The sequence below is a fragment of the Lissotriton helveticus genome, chromosome 1_1 (genome assembly GCF_964261635.1).
Source record: "Lissotriton helveticus chromosome 1_1, aLisHel1.1, whole genome shotgun sequence".
In the NCBI taxonomy this organism is placed as follows: domain Eukaryota; kingdom Metazoa; phylum Chordata; class Amphibia; order Caudata; family Salamandridae; genus Lissotriton; species Lissotriton helveticus.
In genome coordinates this window covers 1,743,386,393-1,743,411,944 of record NC_136057.1, presented here as the reverse complement: position 1 = coordinate 1,743,411,944, position 25,552 = coordinate 1,743,386,393, and positions in this window count along the sequence as shown.

Genomic DNA, 25,552 nt, shown 5'->3' with positions numbered 1-25,552 from the left:
GTACTAAAAAGAACAACCACCTAAGTATCACACAGCCTTTAGGGGTCTAAGAAAGAACACATTACCCATGATGTAGGAAGGAAAACACATAATGCATAAACCTACACATTCAGCGGTGTTAAGAATAAAGCACATGATGCAATAAAATTACATTCAGAGGTACCAGAATAATACAGTAGCGCAAACGTCACATGATGTCTAAAACATTCAGAGGTGCAGGAATAACACATAATGCAAGAAAATACATTCAGAGGTGCAGTAACCATACAATTGCCCAAAACCTCCATAAGCCACCCCCTGTGGCAGTCCCTAGGCCAACTGGCCTTGTTGGGGGCTAGAACGCCCTGAGTCTCAATGTCAGGGCCTAAACGATGCAGGGGCCCACTACTTGCTGGGCCCCTGGGAACACTCACAAGGGCCTAAACGTTGCAGCTGGCACTAAGTGCTGCGCAGCTGGGAAGGCCTGGCACCACTATGCCCTCGCTGTCCCACACAGGGACTCTCTCCTGAAATTGCGCCTAAACGGTGCAGCTGCCCACTAATTGCTGGGCAGCTGGAGAATCATCAACACTGCGCCAGGGCCCTCACTGGCCCTCAAGCGCAAACTGCGCCACGCTAGAGCCCCACAGGCTCTACAAACAGCTAGGTCCACGTTGGAGCCACCCAGGCTCTGGCATTATACATGCCCAACGTTGGAGCTACACAGGCTCTTGAAGACAATGTATGCCCCCAGCCGTTGGAGTCCCCCCTCTGGGGACTCGTGACCAAAAGGAATGCCCCGTTAAACGAATTGCGCCAGAAGCGGGAGCCACGGGGCTCTGACAGTCATCAGGGGCCATGGAGCGCACTGGCTCCTCACATAACATGCATGGGCCCCCCTTGAGCAACTCAGGCTCTTAAAGTACCTAAAAATGCCCCCGGGCGCTGTGCCTCCACAGGCACTGACCTGCGCCCCTACGGAGCCTCTCGGGGTTCTAAGCAACGCTGGGGCGACCCACTGCCAACCGGGGCCGCCCTTCCCGCATTACTCTCTTCACGTTGGAGCGGCCCACTGCCACACGGGGCCGCTCCTGACCTTGTGCCTCCACCGGCACCGCCAGCAACATCACGGAGCTTCCTCCCCCGCAGCCCTTCACTCACCGGCTCTGCTGCGGGGAGGCTCCATCGTCGCGCCGCTCTCTGCGGCGTCCTGCCGGCACCTCTCTCTTCCTCGCCTGGGCTCCCTCCGCACACGGGAGCCCCTAGCAGCCGACCACGAGTCTTCTCCTCTCTGCAGGGCTCCCTCGGCACACGGGAGCCCTGCCAACCAGCCGCCTCGTCTCCCTGGGGCTCCCTCAGCCGAGAGGAGCCCCGTCCACCGCCGCCATCTCCCGCGCCTTCCTTTCTTCTCCCCGCCGACTGCGGGGGGCGGGACTTCCGGCCGGCCGCGCTGAGATTGGCCGGCCGGCAGCGCAGCGGCCCTCCTCTTTAGGCAGGCAGGCGGGGAACCACAATCCGAGGGGTGGCACCCTCGATACAACCAGCACCCCATCAAAGTTGAAGCGCTATTAAGCGCTTGGGGCCAAGTAGCGCTGTGAAGACAAATAAAGTGCTCTCCAGCGCTTGGGGCAATAAAGCGCTCCAAAGCGCTAGAAAAATAGGCAAAGCGCTCCCAAGCGCTAGGAAAGTCAAATAAAGCGCTCCTAAGCGCTATTGACCAGCAAAGTCCTCCAAGCAATGCAGCAGGCAGGGGGACAGTCAGGAAGAGTCCCCCAGCAGTCCATCCGGGCATCCAGGGGCTGGGCAGAGTCCCCCATCAGCCCTTTGCAGGGCAGAGGGGTCCCCCAGAAGTCCTCCAGCCTCCAGGGGCTGGGCAGCGCCCACCCCGGGGTAGATTCCAGTCAGCAACAGAACAAGACAAGAACAAATTGGAAGGGAACACAGCCCCTTCTTATACACAGAAAAGGCTTTGAAGTCTTTTGAAGTCTTTGTGTAAGCGAGCCCCTAAGCCCTGGGTGTATCTGGTTTCCCTCTCCTGTCAGCCTCAGGTCAGAGGTGCCAGTGGGCCATCAGGAGGGAGAGCCATCAGGGGTGGGCCGACAGGCACAGCCTGGTTCCACCAGACGCTCTTTCCTCCCATCCCTGACAGCAGATGGGGGCCTTTCATCTACGGCTGACTCAGACCCCCTCCTCCGGACAGTCCATCTACCAGCAGGCCCAGGCATCCAGGGCCAGGCCCATCAGCCAATCGCGTACTAGCAGACTCACTACACAATTATGCCAACTTCTAAAAGTGGCGCTTCTGGACTAGATACAGCCATGCCGCATATACCATTATGCAGCATTCAGTCTCACGAGTTCACACATATCAAACTCGCCCCTGCACTCCCCACGCATCAGGAATCTACCATGGGCATACATATTTCCCATTCATTCCTATGGGAGGGCAGGGCGCTCACCATCCATACACAGAAAGCACACGCACTTTACACTGTACCACAGTGAAAAAGTGCGCAGAGGCCTAAAATCACCAACCCAGGTTCCAAAAACAGGCTAGGAAAAAGCAAAAAGTCACAGGGTGAACCTGCCCAAAGGACCGGGTCCAACACATCCCCCTTCCAGCCAAAACGCAGGGTAGACCAATCACTACACTGATGGCCTTCACTGCTTTGGGCGACAAAAACCACAGACACGGGCCTGCACGGCAGGGCCAACTTCCAGTTTTTTTTTTCGCCACTCCGAACCCACATAGATTTCCCTCAACAATAGCTCTCTGACACAACTAGGATACCCCACTGGTACGCACTAGTCATCCACAGCCAGGACCAGGCCCTAGCTCATCCAAAGATCACAGGTCCTAACCAATCCACAGAGTGGGGGCAGAAGCCCCTGGCACACAATAGCCAATCTCCACTCTCTCTCTCAGGGTAGCTACACTACCACTGATCCTACAACCTAGGGACCACACCCTCAGGCTGACTAGAGGTCACGGCAAGAGTGCCCGATCCTACCTCTACTCCACCAATGTTAGAACTGGGGGTCTCTAGTTGGCAGAGGTAAGTACCTTAGACCAAGCAGGGACCCTTGCTTCCAGTCAGGGTGAAGGAATAACCCTCACAGGGAAGCACTCACCAGAACACAACTCTCCTACCAGATCAGGACCTCACTCCGTCACTGGTCTACCACCTGGAAACGATTCCACTTCTGAGGTACAAAGCACACAGCACAGTCCCTCTTCAAGCAGGTGGGGGGACACAGCACACAGCAAAGCCCCCTTTCCTCTACCTTAGTGGAAACAACAAACTGCAGGTGGGCCCCAGAACACACAGCAAGGGCAGCCCCCTCAGTCTCTTCAGCTGATTCACGTTGGTAGAGTTCCTCTTGACCTAGAAGTTTCCTAATCTCCCAACCTAGGATTTACACCCTTAAGTTGCACCGGGGTCAGAAGTACACCGTCCTTCTGCACCCCCTTCCAGTTCCATGATCACAGGCACAGTATGTCTCAGGCTAGACAGAGCACACGCCAGCGGCGTATCAGCGACACACTCTCCTCCCACCGGGGTCAGAAGTAAGGACACCGTCCCTCTGCACCCCCCTCCAGAGTTCTGCACCCTCCCACCTGGGAGCGGTACCCCTGGAAGCCAACAACCGGTCAGGACACTGACTACAGATGCCCTTCCCTCCAGGTCAGGCTGAACCTGAACCTGGCCTTCCCCCTCCTCGGGGAACGACCTCCAGAGGCCCCAAAACTGGTCAAGCACTCTAGACGGTCAAATGCTCAGCGAACCAGGACTTCTGCACCTTCCACTTAGGAGCGGTACTGCCCCACACTTGGACCGCCGGAGTTCTGGTTACAGACACTCTCCATCCTCTAGACCCAGGAAGATCCTCTTCAAATGACTTGTAAGTACAGCCTAGGCCCCTGACCTGGTGCTCCCTTCGGGAACCCTCCAGGCCCCGAGACAGGGTTTCGGGCCAACGTGGGACACACCGTCCCACACTCACTCCGCCTCCACTGAGACAGGACGCGAGCCCCTACACCCCTACCATCCTAATGGGACCTAGCTGGGCTACACATGAACCTCTTCACCTACACAGGATCATCAGATACCCAAGCCACTACTTTTAGAATCACTCCCTAATGTCTCTGCACGACATCCAGCACACCGCCAGACATCCACCTTCTTGTCCAATGCCTCCGCAGAATCTCCTGCACACCACCAGAGGTACACCTCACGTGCAAGCTCCTTAAAAAAAACTCACACCAACTCCTCCAGTTCAACACAGCACTCATCCACACACTCCCCCCCCAGACTGGTGAGACAGTTCCTCACTGCCTCTGACTCTCAACCTGTCACCCTCTTACTGAGCACCAGGCACCATACTCTGGGAACTGGGAATGGGAATTCACGCACTGGACACATTTAAGCTGCCACCACTGGATCCTACCATACTGGGGAATCCAGACACACACACCACACTCAGGGAATAACCACCCTCCTGAGCAAGCAATTTCTCCTCCACCCTCCCTCTCTTCCATCTACCCACACAGGGACAGGAATAGGGATTGGACACTGGACCCAGCAAGGGATTCCTAACCTATGGGAACCTCCCCTATCTACTGGCGTCCCGCCCTGTCATTTTCTCTCATCTGCCACTAAACATAAAGCGCAGGAACACCATCTGAAAATGACACTCTTGAGGAAAAACAAAATCAAAAACAATAATCCCAAATATGTGACTATCTAAAAAACGCAGAGTTTTTGTAATGTAGCCAGTTGTCGCTATGGCACTGGGCAAACGCAAGTCCAAATCCGCACCGCTAACCCACCAATGTTGGAAACCGGCTATTTCGGGTAGGCTAAGGCTGACGCCAAAGCCAGGCCGAAACCACCATTCCAGTCAGGGCAAGGAAGTCACACGCCATGATAACCCCTGCTCACCCTCTAGGTAGCATGGCGCGAGCAGTCTAGGCTAAACTCGGAGGCGATGTGTAAAGCATTTGCGTCAGCGCACGACAGCAACAACATACTAGGTACACCACAAAAGAGACTCCACACAAGGTTATATTAAAATAACTTTTGTATTGTAAAAACATATCAGATAGAAATTACACATGTACATTGTGCCAACTGGCACGGCAATATTCACAAGGGATTATTTACAAGACAGGGCCACATGGGCCACTGTCTAAATCAACACTTTGCAGATATAGAAATACTTGTCAGTAATTAGAATAAAAGTATATAAACTTCACTGTAACACAAAGTAACAGGTATAGATCACATCCAGTAACTACTGGGAACAGGTAAGTACCTCCTACGCAACCCTAAACCCCTTAGGAGACTGTCACGCAGGGGACCAGGACCTCACTAGGACCACCTGTACTAAAAAGAACAACCACCTAAGTATCACACAGCCTTTAGGGGTCTAAGAAAGAACACATGATGTAGGAAACACATTCAGAGGAGTAGTAAAGGAAAATACATAATGCATAAACCTACACATTCAGCGGTGTTAAGAATAAAGCACATGATGCAATAAAATTACATTCAGAGGTACCAGAATAATACAGTAGCGCAAACGTCACATGATGTCTAAAACATTCAGAGGTGCAGGAATAACACATAATGCAAGAAAATACATTCAGAGGTGCAGTAACCAAACAATTGCGCAAAACCTCCATAAGCCACCCCCTGTGGCAGTCCCTAGGCCAACTGGCCTTGTTGGGGCTAGAACGCCCTGAGTCTCAATGTCAGGGCCTAAACGATGCAGGGGCCCACTACTTGCTGGGCCCCTGGGAACACTCACAAGGGCCTAAACGTTGCAGCTGGCACTAAGTGCTGCGCAGCTGGGAAGGCCTGGCACCACTATGCCCTCGCTGTCCCACACAGGGACTCTCTCCTGAAATTGCGCCTAAACGGTGCAGCTGCCCACTAATTGCTGGGCAGCTGGAGAATCATCAACACTGCGCCAGGGCCCTCACTGGCCCTCAGGCGCAAACTGCGCCACGCTAGAGCCCCACAGGCTCTACAAACAGCTAGGTCCACGTTGGAGCCACCCAGGCTCTGGCATTATACATGCCCAACGTTGGAGCCACACAGGCTCTTGAAGACAATGTATGCCCCCAGCCGTTGGAGTCCCCCCTCTGGGGACTCGTGACCAAAAGGAATGCCCCGTTAAACGAATTGCGCCAGAAGCGGGAGCCACGGGGCTCTGACAGTCATCAGGGGCCATGGAGCGCACTGGCTCCTCACATAACATGCATGGGCCCCCCTTGAGCAACTCAGGCTCTTAAAGTACCTAAAAATGCCCCCGGGCGCTGTGCCTCCACAGGCACTGACCTGCGCCCCTACGGAGCCTCTCGGGGTTCTAAGCAACGCTGGGGCGACCCACTGCCAACCGGGGCCGCCCTTCCAGCATTACTCTCTTCACGTTGGAGCGGCCCACTGCCACACGGGGCCGCTCCTGACCTTGTGCCTCCACCGGCACCACCAGCAACATCACGGAGCTTCCTCCCCCGCAGCCCTTTACTCACCGGCTCTGCTGCGGGGAGGCTCCATCATCGCGCCGCTCTCTGCGGCGTCCTGCCGGCACCTCTCTCTTCCTCGCCGGGGCTCCCTCCGCACACGGGAGCCCCTAGCAGCCGACCACGAGTCTTCTCCTCTCTGCAGGGCTCCCTCGGCACACGGGAGCCCTGCCAACCGGCCGCCTCGTCTCCCTGGGGCTCCCTCAGCCGAGAGGAGCCCCGTCCACCGCCACCATCTCCTGCGCCTTCCTTTCTTCTCCCCGCCGACTGCGGGGGGCGGGACTTCCGGCCGGCCGCGCTGAGATTGGCCGGCCGGCCGACCACTTCCGGGTCGCTGCGGGCAGCGCAGCGGCCCTCCTCTTTAGGCAGGCAGGCAGGGAACCACGATCCGAGGGGTGGCACCCTCGATACAACCAGCACCCCATCAAAGTTGAAGCGCTATTAAGCGCTTGGGGCCAAGTAGCGCTGTGAAGACAAATAAAGCGCTCTCCAGCGCTAGAAAAATAGGCAAAGCGCTCCCAAGCGCTAGGAAAGGCAAATAAAGCGCTCCTAAGCGCTATTGACCAGCAAAGTCCTCCAAGCAATGCAGCAGGCAGGGGGACAGTCAGGAAGAGTCCCCCAGCAGTCCATCCGGGCATCCAGGGGCTGGGCAGAGTCCCCCATCAGCCCTTTGCAGGGCAGAGGGGTCCCCCAGAAGTCCTCCAGCCTCCAGGGGCTGGGCAGCGCCCACCCCGGGGTAGATTCCAGTCAGCAACAGAACAAGACAAGAACAAATTGGAAGGGAACACAGCCCCTTCTTATACACAGAAAAGGCTTTGAAGTCTTTTGAAGTCTTTGTGTAAGCGAGCCCCTAAGCCCTGGGTGTATCTGGTTTCCCTCTCCTGTCAGCCTCAGGTCAGAGGTGCCAGTGGGCCATCAGGAGGGAGAGCCATCAGGGGTGGGCCGACAGGCACAGCCTGGTTCCACCAGACGCTCTTTCCTCCCATCCCTGACAGCAGATGGGGGCCTTTCATCTACGGCTGACTCAGACCCCCTCCTCCGGACAGTCCATATACCAGCAGGCCCAGGCATCCAGGGCCAGGCCCATCAGCCAATCACGTGCTAGCAGACTCACTACACAATTATGCCAACTTCTAAAAGTGGCGCTTCTGGACTAGATACAGCCATGCCGCATATACCATTATGCAGCATTCAGTCTCACGAGTTCACACATATCAAACTCGCCCCTGCACTCCCCACGCATCAGGAATCTACCATGGGCATACATATTTCCCATTCATTCCTATGGGAGGGCAGGGCGCTCACCATCCATACACAGAAAGCACACGCACTTTACACTGTACCACAGTGAAAAAGTGCGCAGAGGCCTAAAATCACCAACCCAGGTTCCAAAAATAGGCTAGGAAAAAGCAAAAAGTCACGGGGTGAACCTGCCCAAAGGACCGGGTCCAACAAGTAGAAACAAGATATATACTGAGTACACCAATAGGAGAAGCTAGAATTACAGGTACTCCTGTACAGAGTAATGATTCACACAGAATTATGTTAAGTCCGAAAGACAAACTAATGAACAGCCGAGTATGTCTGAATATGAGCGTTCAGCCCATGAATTGATTCAAAACCTTACTAAAAATATGGAAGCTGTAACTGTACCAGTAACGATCGGACCTGTGATACCAGTATTTAATGATCAGAAAATAAGAGAGCCAAGACTAACCATTCCGTTACAACAGAGTCTACAGAGAGCAAGAGAAAGTGCTCACCCTAATTTGTCAGAAATAAGACAGAATATGAGTGTAAATCCACCAGAGTTAACTTTTAATAAAAATTTGGCATGTGGATTCCCGACAGAAGCAGAATCTGATTCCTCGACTCCAGAGAAGAGTGCAGACAAAATAGATTTAACGGATGTATGACGTTACAACGCATACTTTTACAACGCCTACCTTTACAACGCGGTTTTTACATCGCATACCATTACAACGCATAGTGCTTTTAGGCGCTGGATAGTGATTTATTTAATTTACTATTCCAACTCCAGTCCCCGTGGATAGTAGGGAAGGTGTTGGATAGTATATTAAATACATTCCCTATCCTAGAGCGCCCCCCAGTGCTATGCGTTGTAATGGTTTGCGTTGTAAAAGTTGCGTCGTAATGGTAGTGCGTTGTAAAAGTTTCGTTGTAAAGGATGTTTCCCAGATTTAACACAAACGCCTATGGGTCCATCAGACAGAGAATTAAGTGAGTGGATAAAAACGTTAAAGTTAATAGAGCAGGAATCAAAAATATTGGATGTAGCTAAATTAAAAATAAACATGGAGGAATTAATAATTGGAACAATTGGGACAGACAGATTAAAAACTTACCAGGATGATGAGCTCATGTTTTTATGTAAAAATATAACATGGACAGCAAAAACAATGTATGATCAATTGGAAGAAGTGGCAAGTGAAAATGGAATAGATTTTTCCAAAATAAAGTCATTACAGAAATCCTATTGAGTAGATTTTGCAGAGAAAGACATTGAAAATATGAATACTGCAAGAAGACAAGTTCAGATAAAAGATTTGATTGTGTTGCTACGCAAATGGGGTGATGTAGGCAAATGGAGAGTCAAATAGGCAAAGAAGAAAGAAGAAAATAGTGATAAGTCTACTTTAGCTTTCCCCGTTAGCGAGAAGGGAAAAGTGGCAACTGAATTCCCTATGAGAGAAATTCCTGGAGGAGGATATGTACATGTGCCCTGGAGCAGACAAGACATATTGTCATTTACGAATGATTTCCCCAGATTGAGAGAGAAGCCAGTAGAATGGTACCGGCAGGTTGACAGATTTGTAAAAGTGTCAAAGGTACTGTGGACTGATTTGGATGGATTATTTGACACAGTAGTGCCAACCGATTTATGGACAGAATGCAAAATATCTGTGGATTGGCCAAGAGAGGAGTTGCAAAGAGATGAGAAAACAGGAGCCCCATCACCAGAAGTGATGAGGAAATATGAGCAAGTGATAGTATGGTTGAAAAACAAAATACCTCCAAGAGAAACTGATTGGGTAAAGATCGACAGAACAACACAGGAACGGAAAGAAACGGTGCATTCATTTTACGAAAGGTTGTTGTTAGTTTTTAAACAGTACAGTGGTTATGAGGAGCTAAATGAGAAGGACATGAGTCATTTTGTTTATAGATTTGTATATGGATTGAGACCAGAAATCTCAGATATGATTAGACATAGTATGATGGATTGGCAGTCGAGTTCAGTAGATAAGGTTCTGAGACAAGCGAAATATTGTAGTGAGGAGATTGATGCAAAACAAAAGAAGCTGAAAGAGAAAGCCATGTGGGCACAAGTAAAAGTAGCTGAACAGCAAGTAGCACAAATAGAGAACAACAATGTTGGGAGGCAAGGTGGGTTTAAAGGTAAACCTAAAATAGTAGGGAATATTGATGAAATGAAAAAGAAAATGCCATGTTTCAATTGCGGCCAGATAGGGCATTGGAAACGCGAGTGTAAATGTCCACCTAGAGTTAATGGGGAAAATACATCATTGAATCTGCAGGTGCAGTTTGAGGTAAATCAGCAGCAACCACAGCAACAACAGATCGCAAATCAGCAAAGTCAGGTGCCGCAACCGCCACTGCCATACAGTTGGAATCAACAGAGATACAGTGCAGAGACAGGATTCAGCGGAGGTGAGCAGGTAAAAAGACCACAGAGAGCAAGTGCGTGTTCTCAATATTGGTTGCAAGAAGGGAATGGCAGTGAGCCGGATGAAAGTTTCTGACGGTGCCTGAGAGAGGAAGAAGAGTGTGTGCTTGGAGCCACTCTTGAGGTAGATCAGTCAGGTCCATTTGTGAGCGGAAAGGTGAATGATGTGGAAATAACTTTCCTAGTGGACACTGGTGCTACCCATTCTACTGTTAGGTCAGTGGAAATTCAGAATCTTCCTCTCTCGGGTGAGACAATTAAGCATGGGCGGATTTTGCGGATTGGCAATCCGCGAACTTGCGTATTTACGGATTCGCAATCCGCGAAGATCCGCGAACTCTAGCGGACTTGCGGATTTTTCCGTTTTTTGTGTTGGCGCGTGTTCGCGCCGATTTTGGGACAAGTTCGCAATTGCGAACTTACTTTTCGGCTTGCAACGGCCGCGACTATGTTGTTTCTACGTCTGGTTTATCATCACAGGTTCACAGCACCCTCTGTTTCACCACTGCCACCCTCTGGGACACCCATGCCACCCTCTAGTACATCCTCACAGGCACCTATTAGGTTTATTTATTACTGTAGATTATGGTGGTTGAAAAAAGCTAGCACACCTGCCCTTCTTCAACTGCCATCAATTAATTTGTGTTTCATTAATGTGTCAGTAATTTTGAAAGTTCCAGTCTGGCTGGCACCTGCTTCCTTCCTTATCTGTAATTTGCTATTTGTTGCAGTGATTTTTTTTTTTTACAGGACCTTTATGGTGCTATTCTATGAGCCTGCTGTTTGGGTCATAGCAGGGTCATAGAATTGTTGCAAACTCTGGAGGGGCCCATCAGGAAGCACTACCTTGAATGTTACTAATGTTAAGTTTGAACTTTTGCACCTGCTCATTGCTTTCATTTTAGCTAAAATCGTTTTTTTTGCAATTTCGCGCGTTATTTGGGGCGCGAATCCGTGCGAGATCGATTTCGGAAGCCGCGAATACGTGCGAATACAAAATTGTTTTTGTTGCGACGTGTATGTTCGCGTGATCTTGCGCGTGTTCGCGAGGCGCTTCTAGCTATTCGTTTGCCAAGTTACCCTATCGGTCGTACACGGGCGCGGCCATCTTGTTGGCGTGACGTAATTCCGTTTCCGCCCGCTATGTGTAATCTCGCAAAGTGTGCTGCTCGCGAGTACAAGTTCGCGCGTACTCGCAAGGAAAATCTCGCGCGAACTTACCCACGCGGTCGTGAACGGGCGCGGCCATCTTGTTTCTCATTCATTGCTATGGTTCTGGGCATGCTTTCTCTATCCTCTCTCAATCTCTGCCATCCTTTGCTTGTTTGAAGTTTTTTTGATCTAATTTTACTTATTATCTAACCCTCTATTTTTCTAGCTCTATATTTTTGTGTTTTCTGCAGCTTTTAGTTACTTTTAAACTACTTTTTTAAACTCTTTTATTTTCTTCTTCACTATTCTATTTCTTCTTTATCATTTAAGTTTATTTCTGCCCAGACCATGGTAAAGGGAGCCGGGAAGCACCCTGAGAAGGGGAAGGGTCCCGCACCCCGTGCCCGGCTCCCGTGCGGGCGTTTAAGGGGGGAGCAAGTGGTCCCGAGGGAGATCTTTAGCGCGGAGGAAGTGGCGGCACTGATCTTCCATGTCCAGCGCCGCCTCCCCAAGACGATCCTGGGAGGCGGCAAGATCGCGACCGGCTATGGCATCCGGGAGCGCCGCCAGCGGTGGGAGAAGGTGTGCCGGGCCATGTACAAGATCTCTGGGGTCCGGCGCACGTATAACCAGGCCACCCACCGCTGGACCGATGTCATGGACCGGGAGCGGGACTTGCTGGACGCGCTCGGCGTAGAGGTCCCCGGGCTTGGTGAGTAGTAGTAGTAGTACATTTACTACTCTGTTTTATCCGGCTCTGTTATTTGCAAATCTTTGTTCTTTACCAAGAGCAATAATGCTGCCGATTACATTGAGGTAAATTATATTTCAAAATCTTCTATGCATTTCATTTTCAGGTGCACTGCTCTCCTTCTCAGTAGCCTTGCTTGCTACTATGCTTCTTTGTTTTGTATGTTGTGTTCAGAAGCATTTCATTGGCCTGAGAAATTATGTATCAGTGTACTGTAAAGAAAAGAACTGCGTAATGCTAGACAGTAAGGGTCATATTTTCAATTACCGGCGCATCCCTGCAAAGTAGCAGGGATGCGGCAGTAATTGTGTGCCATGCCACCACCACCCATTGGCCCAAAACGTCACAGAAGCCTTACGCATCTGTGCCGTAAAGGCAGCGCATTGCTGGAGTTGCGTGCCAACGATGGCGCAGCTCCAGCAATGCTCTGGGGTACCCTATCTCCCCAATGCTGCATCAAGCCGTACGTCGGCTTCAAGCGCGCAGGGTTTGAGTCATGCATCATTGTCATAAAAATGACTGATTGACATCTTGTAGATTTCCCTCAGCCACTTTTAGGATTTGTTCCTGCGCAGGTACGCCCTCCCTTGCGCCGGAACGCCCCCTGATGGCGCAGGGCTTTACAACGTGATGCATTGCCCATATGCCCATATGTGTTTTTTTTTTAATATATACGCCGCACCAACACCATGGCGAGTCTTTTGTTCTGCCGCTGCGTCAGAAAAGGCACGCAACAATGGAGGAAAATCAGCCGCAACTTCCGCAAGGGACTTATAAATCAGCCCCAACAGACTGAAGTCCAGTGTCCTTCCTTTAGACAGTCACATGGCTATCAGAAGAAATAGTGGCGGTGGTGGCGGGTGGATTGATAGTTTGAGTATTCACTGATCTGCAAGCAGGATGGACTTTGTCTGTCACGTGTTGTGCACTACTGCCTGCAGTGCCAGGCCTAGGCAAACCTCTTTAGTAGTCTGTTTATTGAGTTACATAGGAACTTTCTAAGTCAACGTTCCGCAAATCAGGCAATACGAATAACGTAGTATACCACATGAGATAGATCCCGTGGAATAGTTGTCTATCTATTTGCTATTTTTCCAAAATATGTTGTTATTGTTCTTTTGAAATGTTTGATTTGGTTGAAAAATCTCATCCATGTTTTATGGTTTTTCTTTCTTTCATGTTGTACATCAGCTCCCCCCAAGGGCAAGAGGACACAGGAGGAGGGTGCTGAGGATGCAGGCCAGGATCGGGCAGGCGAGGGCTCCTTTGCTGGCCCCAGTAAGTTTACATTTTACTAAACAGTACCTATTTTTTCCTAGCGTTCCTCATTCGATTTTTTCTAAATCGTCTTTGATCTTCTTGTAGACTGAATATAAATTCTTATCCTGCCTCGAATATGATGACTCCCTGTGGTATTACTAGACTATTTTTATTAGTCTGTCTGTGTAGCTAACTAAGATTGGACATTTGGCAATTCCATTGGACTCCCATTATATTCAGCAATACCTCTATGCACTGTCTCCTTACTGACTAGATAGTGTGGCAGAGTCATTCAGCTCCCGAAGTCACCGATTATAGATCCCCAATGATCTCTAGATTATCGTACGCAGGACAAGAGAGTAGTACGGAGTCACAGCACAGTCAAGAAGTGTCAGAGGCACTCATGCTTGCAAAAATTCCAAAACCTTTAGCTCATCCACTCTAGTCTAGAGGAACAAAAACCACAGAGTCTATTTAAGTGTAAAAGCTTTATTAAAAGTAAACACATTTATTGAAATCTACTTTGTCATAAAACTATTTAACTGTAAACGGAAAAGTGGTTAGTGCTGACGATTAATTGGACACATTTCTTGTGGTCGAGCCGAACTCTCACCTACTTTGAACTTGATCCTGGTCGTGTTCTTAGGACTCAGGAGTCAAGCTTCTGTCTGTTAGGAGAAAAAGTGGTGCGTGTTAAAAATCAAAAGCAAGCATTCATCAGTTGTGCATAAAAGTGCAGCAAGACAACAGCCTTCCCTGGAAAATGGGACATTTTTACTATGGAGTAGACAGTCACAAATTATTACATTGTATTCTGTTTTTTTAACATTTCTCCTAGACCAAATATTATATAGTAGTGAGTGGTGTATTCTAACTTTCTTAAATGTACTTTGTAGGTGTAACATCTGGTGACGGGGCCAGCGCGGAGGTGGCTGATGTGTTGGACTTGGACTCGGAGGCCTCTGGGGAGGATGCGGCGGTAGAAGAGCTGGTGGCCGTTCCTGTGGGGGATCAAACGGTGGTGGCGGAAACAGGTAAGCTATATATTCCTTACTTATTGAGATTGAAGACTGCATAGTGTGCTTTCTGCACGGGTGTATTACAATTACAAATCAACCAGGTAGTAGCCTCCTCGAAATGTACTTCGACTTAGCTGTGAAGTTTTTGGTGAGAAGAATCCCAATAAGTTCTTAGACGAACGTGATGGATGGGATGAACGAAAAGCGAAAGAAGGGTGTAAGTAAGTGGGACGCGAACTTGTATGATGGCTGGCAAAGAAGAACGATATGTGTTTGCTTGGACCCAGAGGTGGCTGGGAAGGAAAGAATATGGTATGGTGCATGGCTGGGTCAATGATGAAGCAAGGATGGGTGGAAGGACAGCAGCCTGGGTGGGTGAAACAGAAACTGTATGTGTGCGTATACTTTGAATGAATGGATGCCTGGAGCATGGTATTCTCTGACTCTTACATAGCAAATGTGTATCTAGAGAGAGTAGATGGTCGCCAGGTGAAGTAAGTGTTACCTTGAAGAGCATGTACCACCGCACCCGCACGTCCGTCCCAGTGCAGGGAAGGCAAGGAAAAGAAATTGTAAATGTGTCCAATACTTCCATGAATAGTAGCAGTACTTTGTATTGCGTTTGCATTCACAGCATATATCTGGTTATTACGGTGGACACTCCGTACCTCTCTTAATAACTTTAGTTTACTTGTAGTACGTCATTCATGTGTGGGTGTATCACTGTGTTCACTCAATATTAAGCAAAGCACCTAAAGTCATCTCATCTGTCATTAAATACGTCCCATGTGAAGTGATAGATAATCAAATTAGTTAGCTTCTTCAGTTTCCTTTTCTAGTACTCATTTGCACTGTAGGGTGAAAGGTAAATTAATTAAGCAGTAGCCCTTGTAACAGAGTATTCTCAGTGCCACCCGTAATAGAAAAGTAATAGCTTCACCACCTGCATGTACTGGACCGGTACAGTAACGCAAGTCTGTCTCCATCATCATGGTGTGCAACTTTTTTTCTCGGGTGCAACTTCACTGTGCTGTGTCCATGTCATTCTGCCGGCTTGCATAAGATAACGTACCCATTTCCCTAAACAAGAGAGAAGAAGAAGAATAAGACTGGTGTACTGTCATAGTCGACTGTAATGGAAGTCCATAGTGGTCGTAGAATTAGTTCATTAAACTACCACTACTGTTAGAGCAAGGATGCAGAAGTGGGAGGGTTACATAGATACTGTCCTCAATAGTTATGTACTGTGCTTTCAATTTGCTACTTGTACTCTGTGACCCAACTTTCGGCTCAATCACTTTGTGTTATTAATAAGGAGCATTGGTTACAGACTATGTCTTTCTTTCTTCATATAGTTGCTCCTTCTTCCAAATCAACAACAAGGAGGGAGCAGGCTAGATTGGCCCGGCAACGGAGGCTGGAGGCCACAGTCGCCGAGTATCGGCGGCTGGTGGCCCTGGAGGAGGAGGAGGACACGCAGTCGAGCGGGGCAACATCTTCGACTGCATCCTCCTCCGTGACTAAACCAGCGGGACCGAGCCGGGCTAAGAAAGCCGACCGCCACCGCCAAGCACCGGAAACACCAGCTGCCCCCCACAGGAGCTGCAAGGAACGCCAACACCGCCTCCGAGTCCGCATGTCCAACCTGGAGCAGGAGGTCCTGAGGTATAAGACCTTGGTTAAGGGCCTCCGCTCCGAGCTTGCCACCCTCCGCAAGGAGTATGATGCCCATGCCGCATCATGCACCAGCACCAGCACCCTCCAGTAGTGGAGTGTCCCTTGCCCTTTTTTTATAGACTTTTGGGGGGTGGGATTTGGGAGTTGGGATCGTTTTGGGACGTTTCAGAGACAATCGTTGGGGTTAGGGTGGGTGAGGGAGATTATTTTGTTAGGGATAAATAAATATATTTTTCAACTACTTTATCTGACCATACCTGTTTTTTACTGCTTTTCAGTCTGGTGGGTGGGGGGCGGGGGTGTAACAGTAACTTTGTTTTCCTGAACAGTCGTAGGACTTTAGTAGTACAACCGTCAAACTCTTGTCTACTCCGAAATAATACTCCATTATACTACCTCCCACCAAACGCTTATCTTACCTGTAATTTGTGTTAGAAATTAGGGCTAGGCCCAGGGCTGGCTCCAGGTGAAATGGGGATTAACGTTGTCATTCCTGGGCGGGTGACATTTCCTCATTGCGGTGTTACTAGTGGTGTGACACAGTGGCAGTTGCATGCCTATGGAAAAAAAGAAAACGAAACCTTGTTTGTACTCCTTACTGTAGCATTACAACGGTTACGGTACGATCGAGAAAATAGCAGGTGACAGTACACTAGAACAGTGCCATAATGTAGCCTAACAAATGGTAAAGTATTGCAAGTATAACTAGTACTTGCGTTGAATTTATTTGACATTGGCTACTACTACTAGAAGATATAGTACTGAAGCTGAGTAAGTCTAGAAGATATCCTCGTATTCCTTCACCAGCCTGTTGCTGCTATCACCTTATCCTCCCCAGCAAGTGTGTGGAATTATTGATGTCATTTTAGTCAGACATCAAGCAAAACAACACAGCCCGGGGGAAGAGGGTTAGGGTTTGTAAAATGGATGGGAATGGGGGTTTCTTTTTGGGTAGGTTTTGTTGAGAGAAGAAAAAAAAAGCAGAGCATGGACAAACAATAATTGAAGATACAGAGTTTACAGACAATCTTTGGTTACAAAGTAAAGGTAAGCACATGCAGTCACACTCATAGAATAAAAGACAACAATGGATACTGTATCTGTATTGCGTATGTTGTTGGAGTTGTCCTGTTGAAATTGGTAAGTAAGTTGCATGCAGCAAACAATTCCTCTTATTGGCGGCACTCCTCCATTCCAGCTGACGCTTCGTCCATCAATGTGGTGGTGACCACTGACAGAAGAGACACCCTGTCCACTGCCTGCCTGGCGGATGTTGACTGAAACCCGGCCTGTAATTATTGAACGGAAAACAGGAAGTGCTATTACAATACCACTGATAAATAAATAAAAGGTATGTACGCTGTGTGGTTCAAAAAGTCACACTTTGATGATGCCTAGCAGAAAAATGGTTACAAAACGTACTTTGAAAGTAACAGTAGACCCAAATACAGACCGTGGATTGTATTCAAACCACTTGCCTGCAAGCAAAAGTATCCATAGCCAGCATCGCTCCAACAGTGCTCTACAACAACAGAACCGCGTTGCAATAGAACCCCCCTAAACACATGCAATCCTGCTGCTAGGGCTAACCCTAACGAACCCTAACTTACAAAGTGCCAAAACTGGTGTTTCCTTATGGATTTTGTCCAACTAACTTCTAGCCGGTATTAGACCTTCCCAGGAATGCCCCAGGCAAGACCCGCCAACCCACCCGCAAAAAAACACCCGACACAACACCACCAAACAGCGAAAAAGCTAAATCTCATACTTACAATGTCTCTCGGCCTTCGGTCCAAACGCGGCGCTGTGCAGCTAGGTCGTCATCATCATCAATCATCATAACTCCTGTTTTCCACCACGGATTTCCTGAAAAGCAAATGCAATCAAGATTAGACTGTCGCAGCAGTGCTTCGACAGAGACCCCGGCCGCAACCCACCCACGAACAGCAGGAAGCCCCCCAAAATGCTACATTGAGCAAGATGTCTGAAGAAATGGCAAAAAAAAGGCTGTTCCTTATGGATTTTGTCCAAAACACTTGTATCCGGTATTAGACCTTCCCAGGAAAGCCCCAGGCAAGACCCGCCGGCGCCAACCCACCCGCAAAAAAACACGCGACACAACACCACCAAACAGCGAAAAAGCTAAATCTCATACTTACAATGTCTCTCGGCCTTCGGTCCAAACGCGGCGCTGTGCAGCTAGGTCGTCATCATCATCAATCATCATAACTCCTGTTTTCCACCACGGATTTCCTGAAAAGCAAATGCAATCAAGATTAGACTGTCGCAGCAGTGCTTCGACAGAGACCCCGGCCGCAACCCACCCACGAACAGCAGGAAGCCCCCCAAAATGCTACATTGAGCAAGATGTCTGAAGAAATGGCAAAAAAAAGGCTGTTCCTTATGGATTTTGTCCAAAACACTTGTATCCGGTATTAGACCTTCCCAGGAATGCCCCAGGCAAGACCCGCCGGCGCCAACCCACCCGCAAAAAAACACCCGACAACACCCCCAAACAGCGAAAAAGCTAAATCTCATACTTACAATATCTCTCGGCCTTCGGTCCAAAGTAACGCGCTGTGCAGCTAGGTCATCATCAATCATCATAACTCCTGTTTTCCACCACGGATTTCCTGAAAAGCAAATGCAATCAAGATTAGACTGTCGCAGCAGTGCTTCGACAGACACCAAAAATTACACACAAACCCCCGGAACCCCGCCAAAGAGCACCTCAAAGGCAAGCAAGTCAGCAAAAACGGCAAGAAATTTTCACCTCATATTTGGTCCAAAACACTTTTGTCCATTATTAGAGCTTCACAGCAATGGGCCCAAAACCGTCAACTCACCCGCAAAGAAGTACAACACCCCCACAAGTGCTGAGTCTTTCTTCATTGTGCGTAATCCAGCACTCTGCTTGGAGGGAAATCGCAGTCTGGAGGAGGAGGATAGAGGAGCATGTTCTTCAGAACTTGTGAACCTGAGGAATGTAGACTGCGGCACCTTCAAATCAATAAGCAAACAAGTGAAGACAGTACTGATGATGGTCTTCTTTTTGGGATTAGGTGATTAAAGTTTGAATTAAATTAACTGTGCAAAACAAAGAAAGAGAGACACAAAGCACACAGGAATAAAAGTGAATAAGGACGAAAAAGAAAGTTCTTGATTGATTGTCTCATTTTCAGGGCTCGGTGTCAGGGAATAAGAACAAGATTTCGTCATCATACTCTGCGAATTCAGGCTGGATGAGGTCAGTGGCACCGAACAGAGAAAAAATCCCCTCATCTACGTTGCTGTCCTCATCGTCTTCATGTGGCGTGCTTTCTCGCACTTTGTAATCTGGTGGTATGAGGTGCTGATTCATCTTGATCATTGTCAGCCGCTCCACATTTTTGGGCGATAGGCGGCTCCGTTTGGCAGTTACAATGCCACCAGCAGCACTGAAAACACGTTCAGAAGACACACTTGCGAGTGGGCAAGACAAATAGTTTATAGCCAGGTTGTAGAGCTGTGGCCACAATTGTTTTTTGCCATGCCAATACTGCAATGGCTCCTCATTAAGAAAGACCACTGTTGAGTCATTCAGATAGTCCTGCACCATCGACTCAAGGTCATCAACTGTTCCTCCACTTTGCTTACTTTTTGCTGTGCCTGTGACATTTTTTAGAGAACCATACCCCATCAAACTTAGCCAATCCTCCTCCCCAGCCACTGTTAGTGTTGTCATTGTGTGTGGTGCAGATGATCCAGTTGCCGGTGTCTTTAACGGCTGAGAGGTCACTTGTGCCCCAGCCACAGGTGCAGAAGTGGATTCTTGTGACTGCGGATGGCCTGCTGATGCTGATGCTGATGTACTGGCTTCTCCTTCAATAACCTGCCGTTCTTTTTCAAACCTCTTGGCTGACCAGGCTAACCAATGTTTGTACTTTTGAACATCTGCATCAGCGAAAGGAAAGAATGCGTTGTCTGCCAGCGCCTTTTTGTAGCGTGGATCCAGAATAGTAGCACAAATGTAATGCTGATCTGAGTTGATGTTTTTAAGACGTTCATCACCACGTAGGCGATGTAATAATTTCTCAGACAAAATGAAATGGTTTTTTTTTTTTTCATCTTTTTCAAACTCAGAAGAAACCGCCATCAGTTGGTGCTCCAGTATGCACAACAATGGGATAGCTTTTCCCAAATTACAGTCCTCCTGGCTGACTGCACGCGTGAAGAACTCAAAAGGACGAAGCATGTCTGTCAGGCTTTTAACTATGGCCCATTGCGCCTTACTCATCCGCAGGTCCTCCTTCTGAGATGTAGCCTCTGTCAAGAAATAGTGATCGAGTACCGTATACTGCTCATGCAGACGCTCAAGCATGTAGAAGGTTGAGTTCCAACGTGTTGCCACCTCCTGGATGAGTGCTTTCACTGGCATTCCACGTTGAAGTAGCAGTCTCCGCAGATGCTTCCGGGCCTTAAAAGAATGGCTGAAATGGTTGCACATTTTGCGGCAGGTGGCCATTACCTCGAACGCTGGACTCTCTTTATCACTCAAGAATTTTTGAACTACCAGGTTGATACAGTGCGCCAAACACGGCACTCTAACATGGTGACCCTGTGACATGGCCTTAACTACATTGGCGCCATTATCCGTGGAAACATAACCAATCTTGCGTTTTAGGGGGGATAGCATTGACAACACCTTTTTGTCAAACTCTTCCAAAAGGTTTTCTGCTGTGTGACTTTTCTCCAAGGCAAACATGGCTAGTGTTGCATGTTTCCGAGCAGCTTTGAAAACTTGGTCCGGGTCAACACCTGCGTTTAGCTTTGCTATAACACCTGAAAAAGAGACCCAGTGTGCAGTGATGCACATGTAATCATCGCCTGGGCCACTGGTCCACATGTCTGTTTTCAGATGTATTGTGTGAACAGCACTCTTCTGCAAAGCTGCCCCAATCGCCTGCAGCACATCTTCATGTAGTGCTGGAACCGCAACTCTGGCAAAATAGAACCGGCTCGGAACCTTCCATTTAGGGCAGAGCGTTGCAACTAATTCAAGAAAACCTACCGCTTCTACAAAAGAAAAAGGTAGAAGGTCCACAGCTAGCATTTTAGCCAGCTTAGTGTTATACAGACGCGTCAGTGGGTGGTTGCGTTCATATGGCACGTCTGAAGTAAGCATTGTTCTAATGTTGCCCTGGACCAAGCATTTACGGGCTGATAATGACTTCGTTGACCCAATTTTGCTCGCTGGTGAACTTTTGTGCGTTGGTGTCTCACTCGCTCCAACACTCTTAGTGTGCCTCACATTGGGTGTGCTGCTGACAGGGGTACTGGGTGTAAGGGAAGTGTTTGACACGTCTTCTTCCTGCTCGTCATCATCAGATGAAACATCAACGTTTCCTTGAATTTGGCCTTTCTTGATCGCATCTAGGTGCGCAAACCATTTGACAGTGTGCTGTCTCCTAAGATGACCTCTCTGGCCTCCGGTACCATAGTTGGTACCTGGCTTACCACGACTAACTGCTTGCTTACAAATGGTACAAATGGCAAACTTTGGATTTTTTGGACAAACAGTAAAGAAGTCCCAAACGGGGGACTTGAAGTGTCTGTGGGACATGGAGGAGGCGGCGATACTGGTGGTGGTGGTCATGAAGCTAATGCCAGATGAAGTGGAGGATCTGGATTGCCCAACTTTTGTACGTTTTGCACTTTCACCGCCACTAATTAAGGTCGAGGTTGACGGAGGTCTCTTCTTGCCAGAAAGAAATATGGAAGCGGGACGAGTTGGTGTACTACTTAACTCCAATGATTGTGGTGTTTCCACTGCCTCCTCATCGACAACATCATCATCATCATCATCATCACGCTCAGCAGCTCTTCGGGCTAGGGTCAAAATGTCTGTTTGCTGCATGCCCGCTGGGGCTGCAGTGACCTTTATGATGACTGGGTCGTCGTTGGCAGAGTCTTCATCAGCAGCAGTATCCGCCACTTCTTGTTGAGCCTCATCACACTCCATAAGTCTGAGACTTTGGACGAGCTTCCTTTTACGCTTAAGTACCTTTGTTGGATCATGGTGTGCCTCACTCTCAGACGGCTGTGGTGCTGGTTCCCAAGTTTGATCCGTATCATCAGAAGGAGGTGTGCTTGAAGAGGATGTAGACACCACCCTTGATCTCTTCCTTGCTAGGGTTGTGGAAGACAATGAAGGATCATCAGGAGGAGTGGCTTCCTCAAATGATACCTCGCCTTGATTGTCGATTTCCTGATGTGCCCCTACTTCGGGAGGAACAACTATTGTGGGCACTTGTTGTGACCCTCCATGCACCTCTGCATGCGCATCTCCTTGCGCTGCCTCTCCTTCCACATGTACTTGGGCTTGTACTTGCACATGTGATTGTTGTTGCCGCTGTGGTTGTTCAACACTCGTCAGATGAGCTACAACAACCTGTGTTGATTGAGGGACATTGCTGCTGCTTTCTTGCGATGAGCCAACATCACTGGTCGATGGTGATTGAAGAAGTATACTGGCTGCCTCTGCAGCACTCAAGGGCTTGGACTTAAGTTGGCGTGGTGGTGGTGGTGGCACTGAGCCCAATGGAGCGGGGGTGCTGCTGCCAGCTTGGTCCCCAGCAGATCCCGCTGCAGCTGCTGCAGGCATACTTTTTTTTTTACTCACAAAAAAAGGGGCGGGCGGCACACCAGTGTCCTTGGTAACTTGCTTCTTCTGCTCCTTACTGGCACCTTTCTTGCTAGAGGAGCTACGGGTTACTTTTTTTGGGGCCATCTTCTTCAGAGCAGGTCAGCAGGCAGCAGTTGCACGAGTTGCAGAGGGTTCTGTGTCCAGACGTGACGTCGCGTGACGTTATGCTGCACACACCGCTGCAGGACTTCTTCCTGGCACTGGTGGTTCTATTGAGTCTTCTTGTGCACCTAAAAGCAATGGAAGACAGAGGAACATCAGTTCAGTTATACACCCCAAAAAATCGACAAAACACAGAAAAATGAGCACAATCCCATGCCATCCATGATGTTTACATTGAAGACACCCCACAGAAAGACTAGGGACATGCAAGTATGCAACACTCACTACCCCTGGGCATAAGGGATGAAAAGTAGGCAAAATAAGTGCAGGCCTCAGACACTGCCTCTCCTCAAAATGGCCCCCTTACACCCCAAGCACATGTTGCTGCCTGTACCAGCCAGCACTCAAGATGGCCACCACCACCACCCACATGGCCAGTCCACATCAACAGTACACCCCCAAAAAACAGAAAAACAGCCAGAAATCACCACAATCCAATGCCATCCATGATGTTTACATCAAAAAGAGTGAGACAACACCACAGGCACACTCAGTCCATGCACCACCACCACCCCTGGGCAAGCAAAAGGCCACACCAGCAGCCCCCCAAAAACGACAAAAAACAATAAAATAAGCACAATCCCAGCCCATCCATGGCCTCAATTATGTTTAAATTCAAGAAGACACCCCACAGAAAGACTAGGCCCATGCAACACTCACCACCCCTGGGCAAAGGGCCACACCAGCAGGCCCAAAAAAACGACAAAAAACAATAAAATCTGCACAATCCCAGCCCATCCATGGCCTCAATGGTGTTTAAATTCAAGAAGACACCCCACAGAAAGACTAGGCCCATGCAACACTCACCACCCCTGGGCAAAGGGCCACACCAGCAGGCCCAAAAAAACGACAAAAAACAATAAAATCTGCACAATCCCAGCCCATCCATGGCCTCAATGGTGTTTAAATTCAAGAAGACACCCCTCAGAAACACTAGGCACATGCAACACTCACTACCCCTGGGCATAAGGGATGAAAAGTAGGCAAAATAAGTGCAGGCCTCAGACACTGCCTCTCCTCAAAATGGCCCCCTTACACCCCAAGCACATGTTGCTGCCTGTACCAGCCAGCACTCAAGATGGCCACCACCACCACCCACATGGCCAGTCCACATCAACAGTACACCCCCAAAAAACAGAAAAACAGCCAGAAATCACCACAATCCAATGCCATCCATGATGTTTACATCAAAGAGAGTGAGACAACACCACAGGCACACTCAGTCCATGCACCACCACCACCCCTGGGCAAGCAAAAGGCCACACCAGCAGCCCCCCAAAAACGACAAAAAACAATAAAATAAGCACAATCCCAGCCCATCCATGGCCTCAATTATGTTTAAATTCAAGAAGACACCCCACAGAAACACTAGGCCCATGCAACACTCACTACCCCTGGGCATAAGGGATGAAAAGTAGGCAAAATAAGTGCAGGCCTCAGACACTGCCTCTCCTCAAAATGGCCCCCTTACACCCCAAGCACATGTTGCCTGTACCAGCCAGCACTCAAGATGGCCACCACCACCACCCACATGGCCAGACCACATCAACAGTACACCCCCAAAAAACAGAAAAACAGCCAGAAATCACCACAATCCAATGCCATCCATGATGTTTACATCAAAGAGAGTGAGACAACACCACAGGCACACTCAGTCCATGCACCACCACCACCCCTGGGCAAGCAAAAGGCCACACCAGCAGCCCCCCAAAAACGACAAAAAACAATAAAATAAGCACAATCCCAGCCCATCCATGGCCTCAATTATGTTTAAATTCAAGAAGACACCCCACAGAAAGACTAGGCCCATGCAACACTCACCACCCCTGGGCAAAGGGCCACACCAGCAGGCCCAAAAAAACGACAAAAAACAATAAAATCTGCACAATCCCAGCCCATCCATGGCCTCAATGGTGTTTAAATTCAACAAAACAGTTGTATCATGCACCCATAACCAACCCTGGTCCTACTGGATACTGTGGCTACCCACAATATAATTTATTTAATTTTCTGAAAAAGTTCCAAAATTGTACTTGCAGCAACTGTAATGCCCCAAACAAACTTACTTGTGAAAGTTGATTTCTAATCCAAAAGTGATCCAAAGACAGTCAAAAAGGCCTCAAATCCAAATATCCAGCAGCACCCACAAAAAGTAATCCTTCCAGCTCCAGATCCAAATGAAAGTGACCAGGAGATGGACAAAGCACTGGGAGGAGCCTGCTGGACAGGAACAGGAAGTTGGAGACTGTGGGGCACTTCCTTCCTCCCCCCCCCCCCAAAATGGACTCCTTGCAAAAAAAAAGGCCATGCAAATGTCAACCTGAGGAGTGATTCTGATAAAAATCATAATTTTCTGAAGGTTTATCCTGTTTGCTGGTGATTTTCTTGTGCGAAATTGCAAAATCTCTATTTCGCAAGTGCGAGATTGTTCCTTTCCGCCGCAACTACATGTTCGCAATTGCGAACTCTCGCGAGGTGTGCTGTGCAAGGTGGCAAGCCGCGAGTACGTATTCGCGGGCGACAAACTCCCGCGGGAACACGCAGCAAGATCTAAAATGGCGCGTCACTCGCAAAGAAAAACAACTCGGCAAACGCTAAAATGACGGAAAGTGAACGCCGTGCACCACGC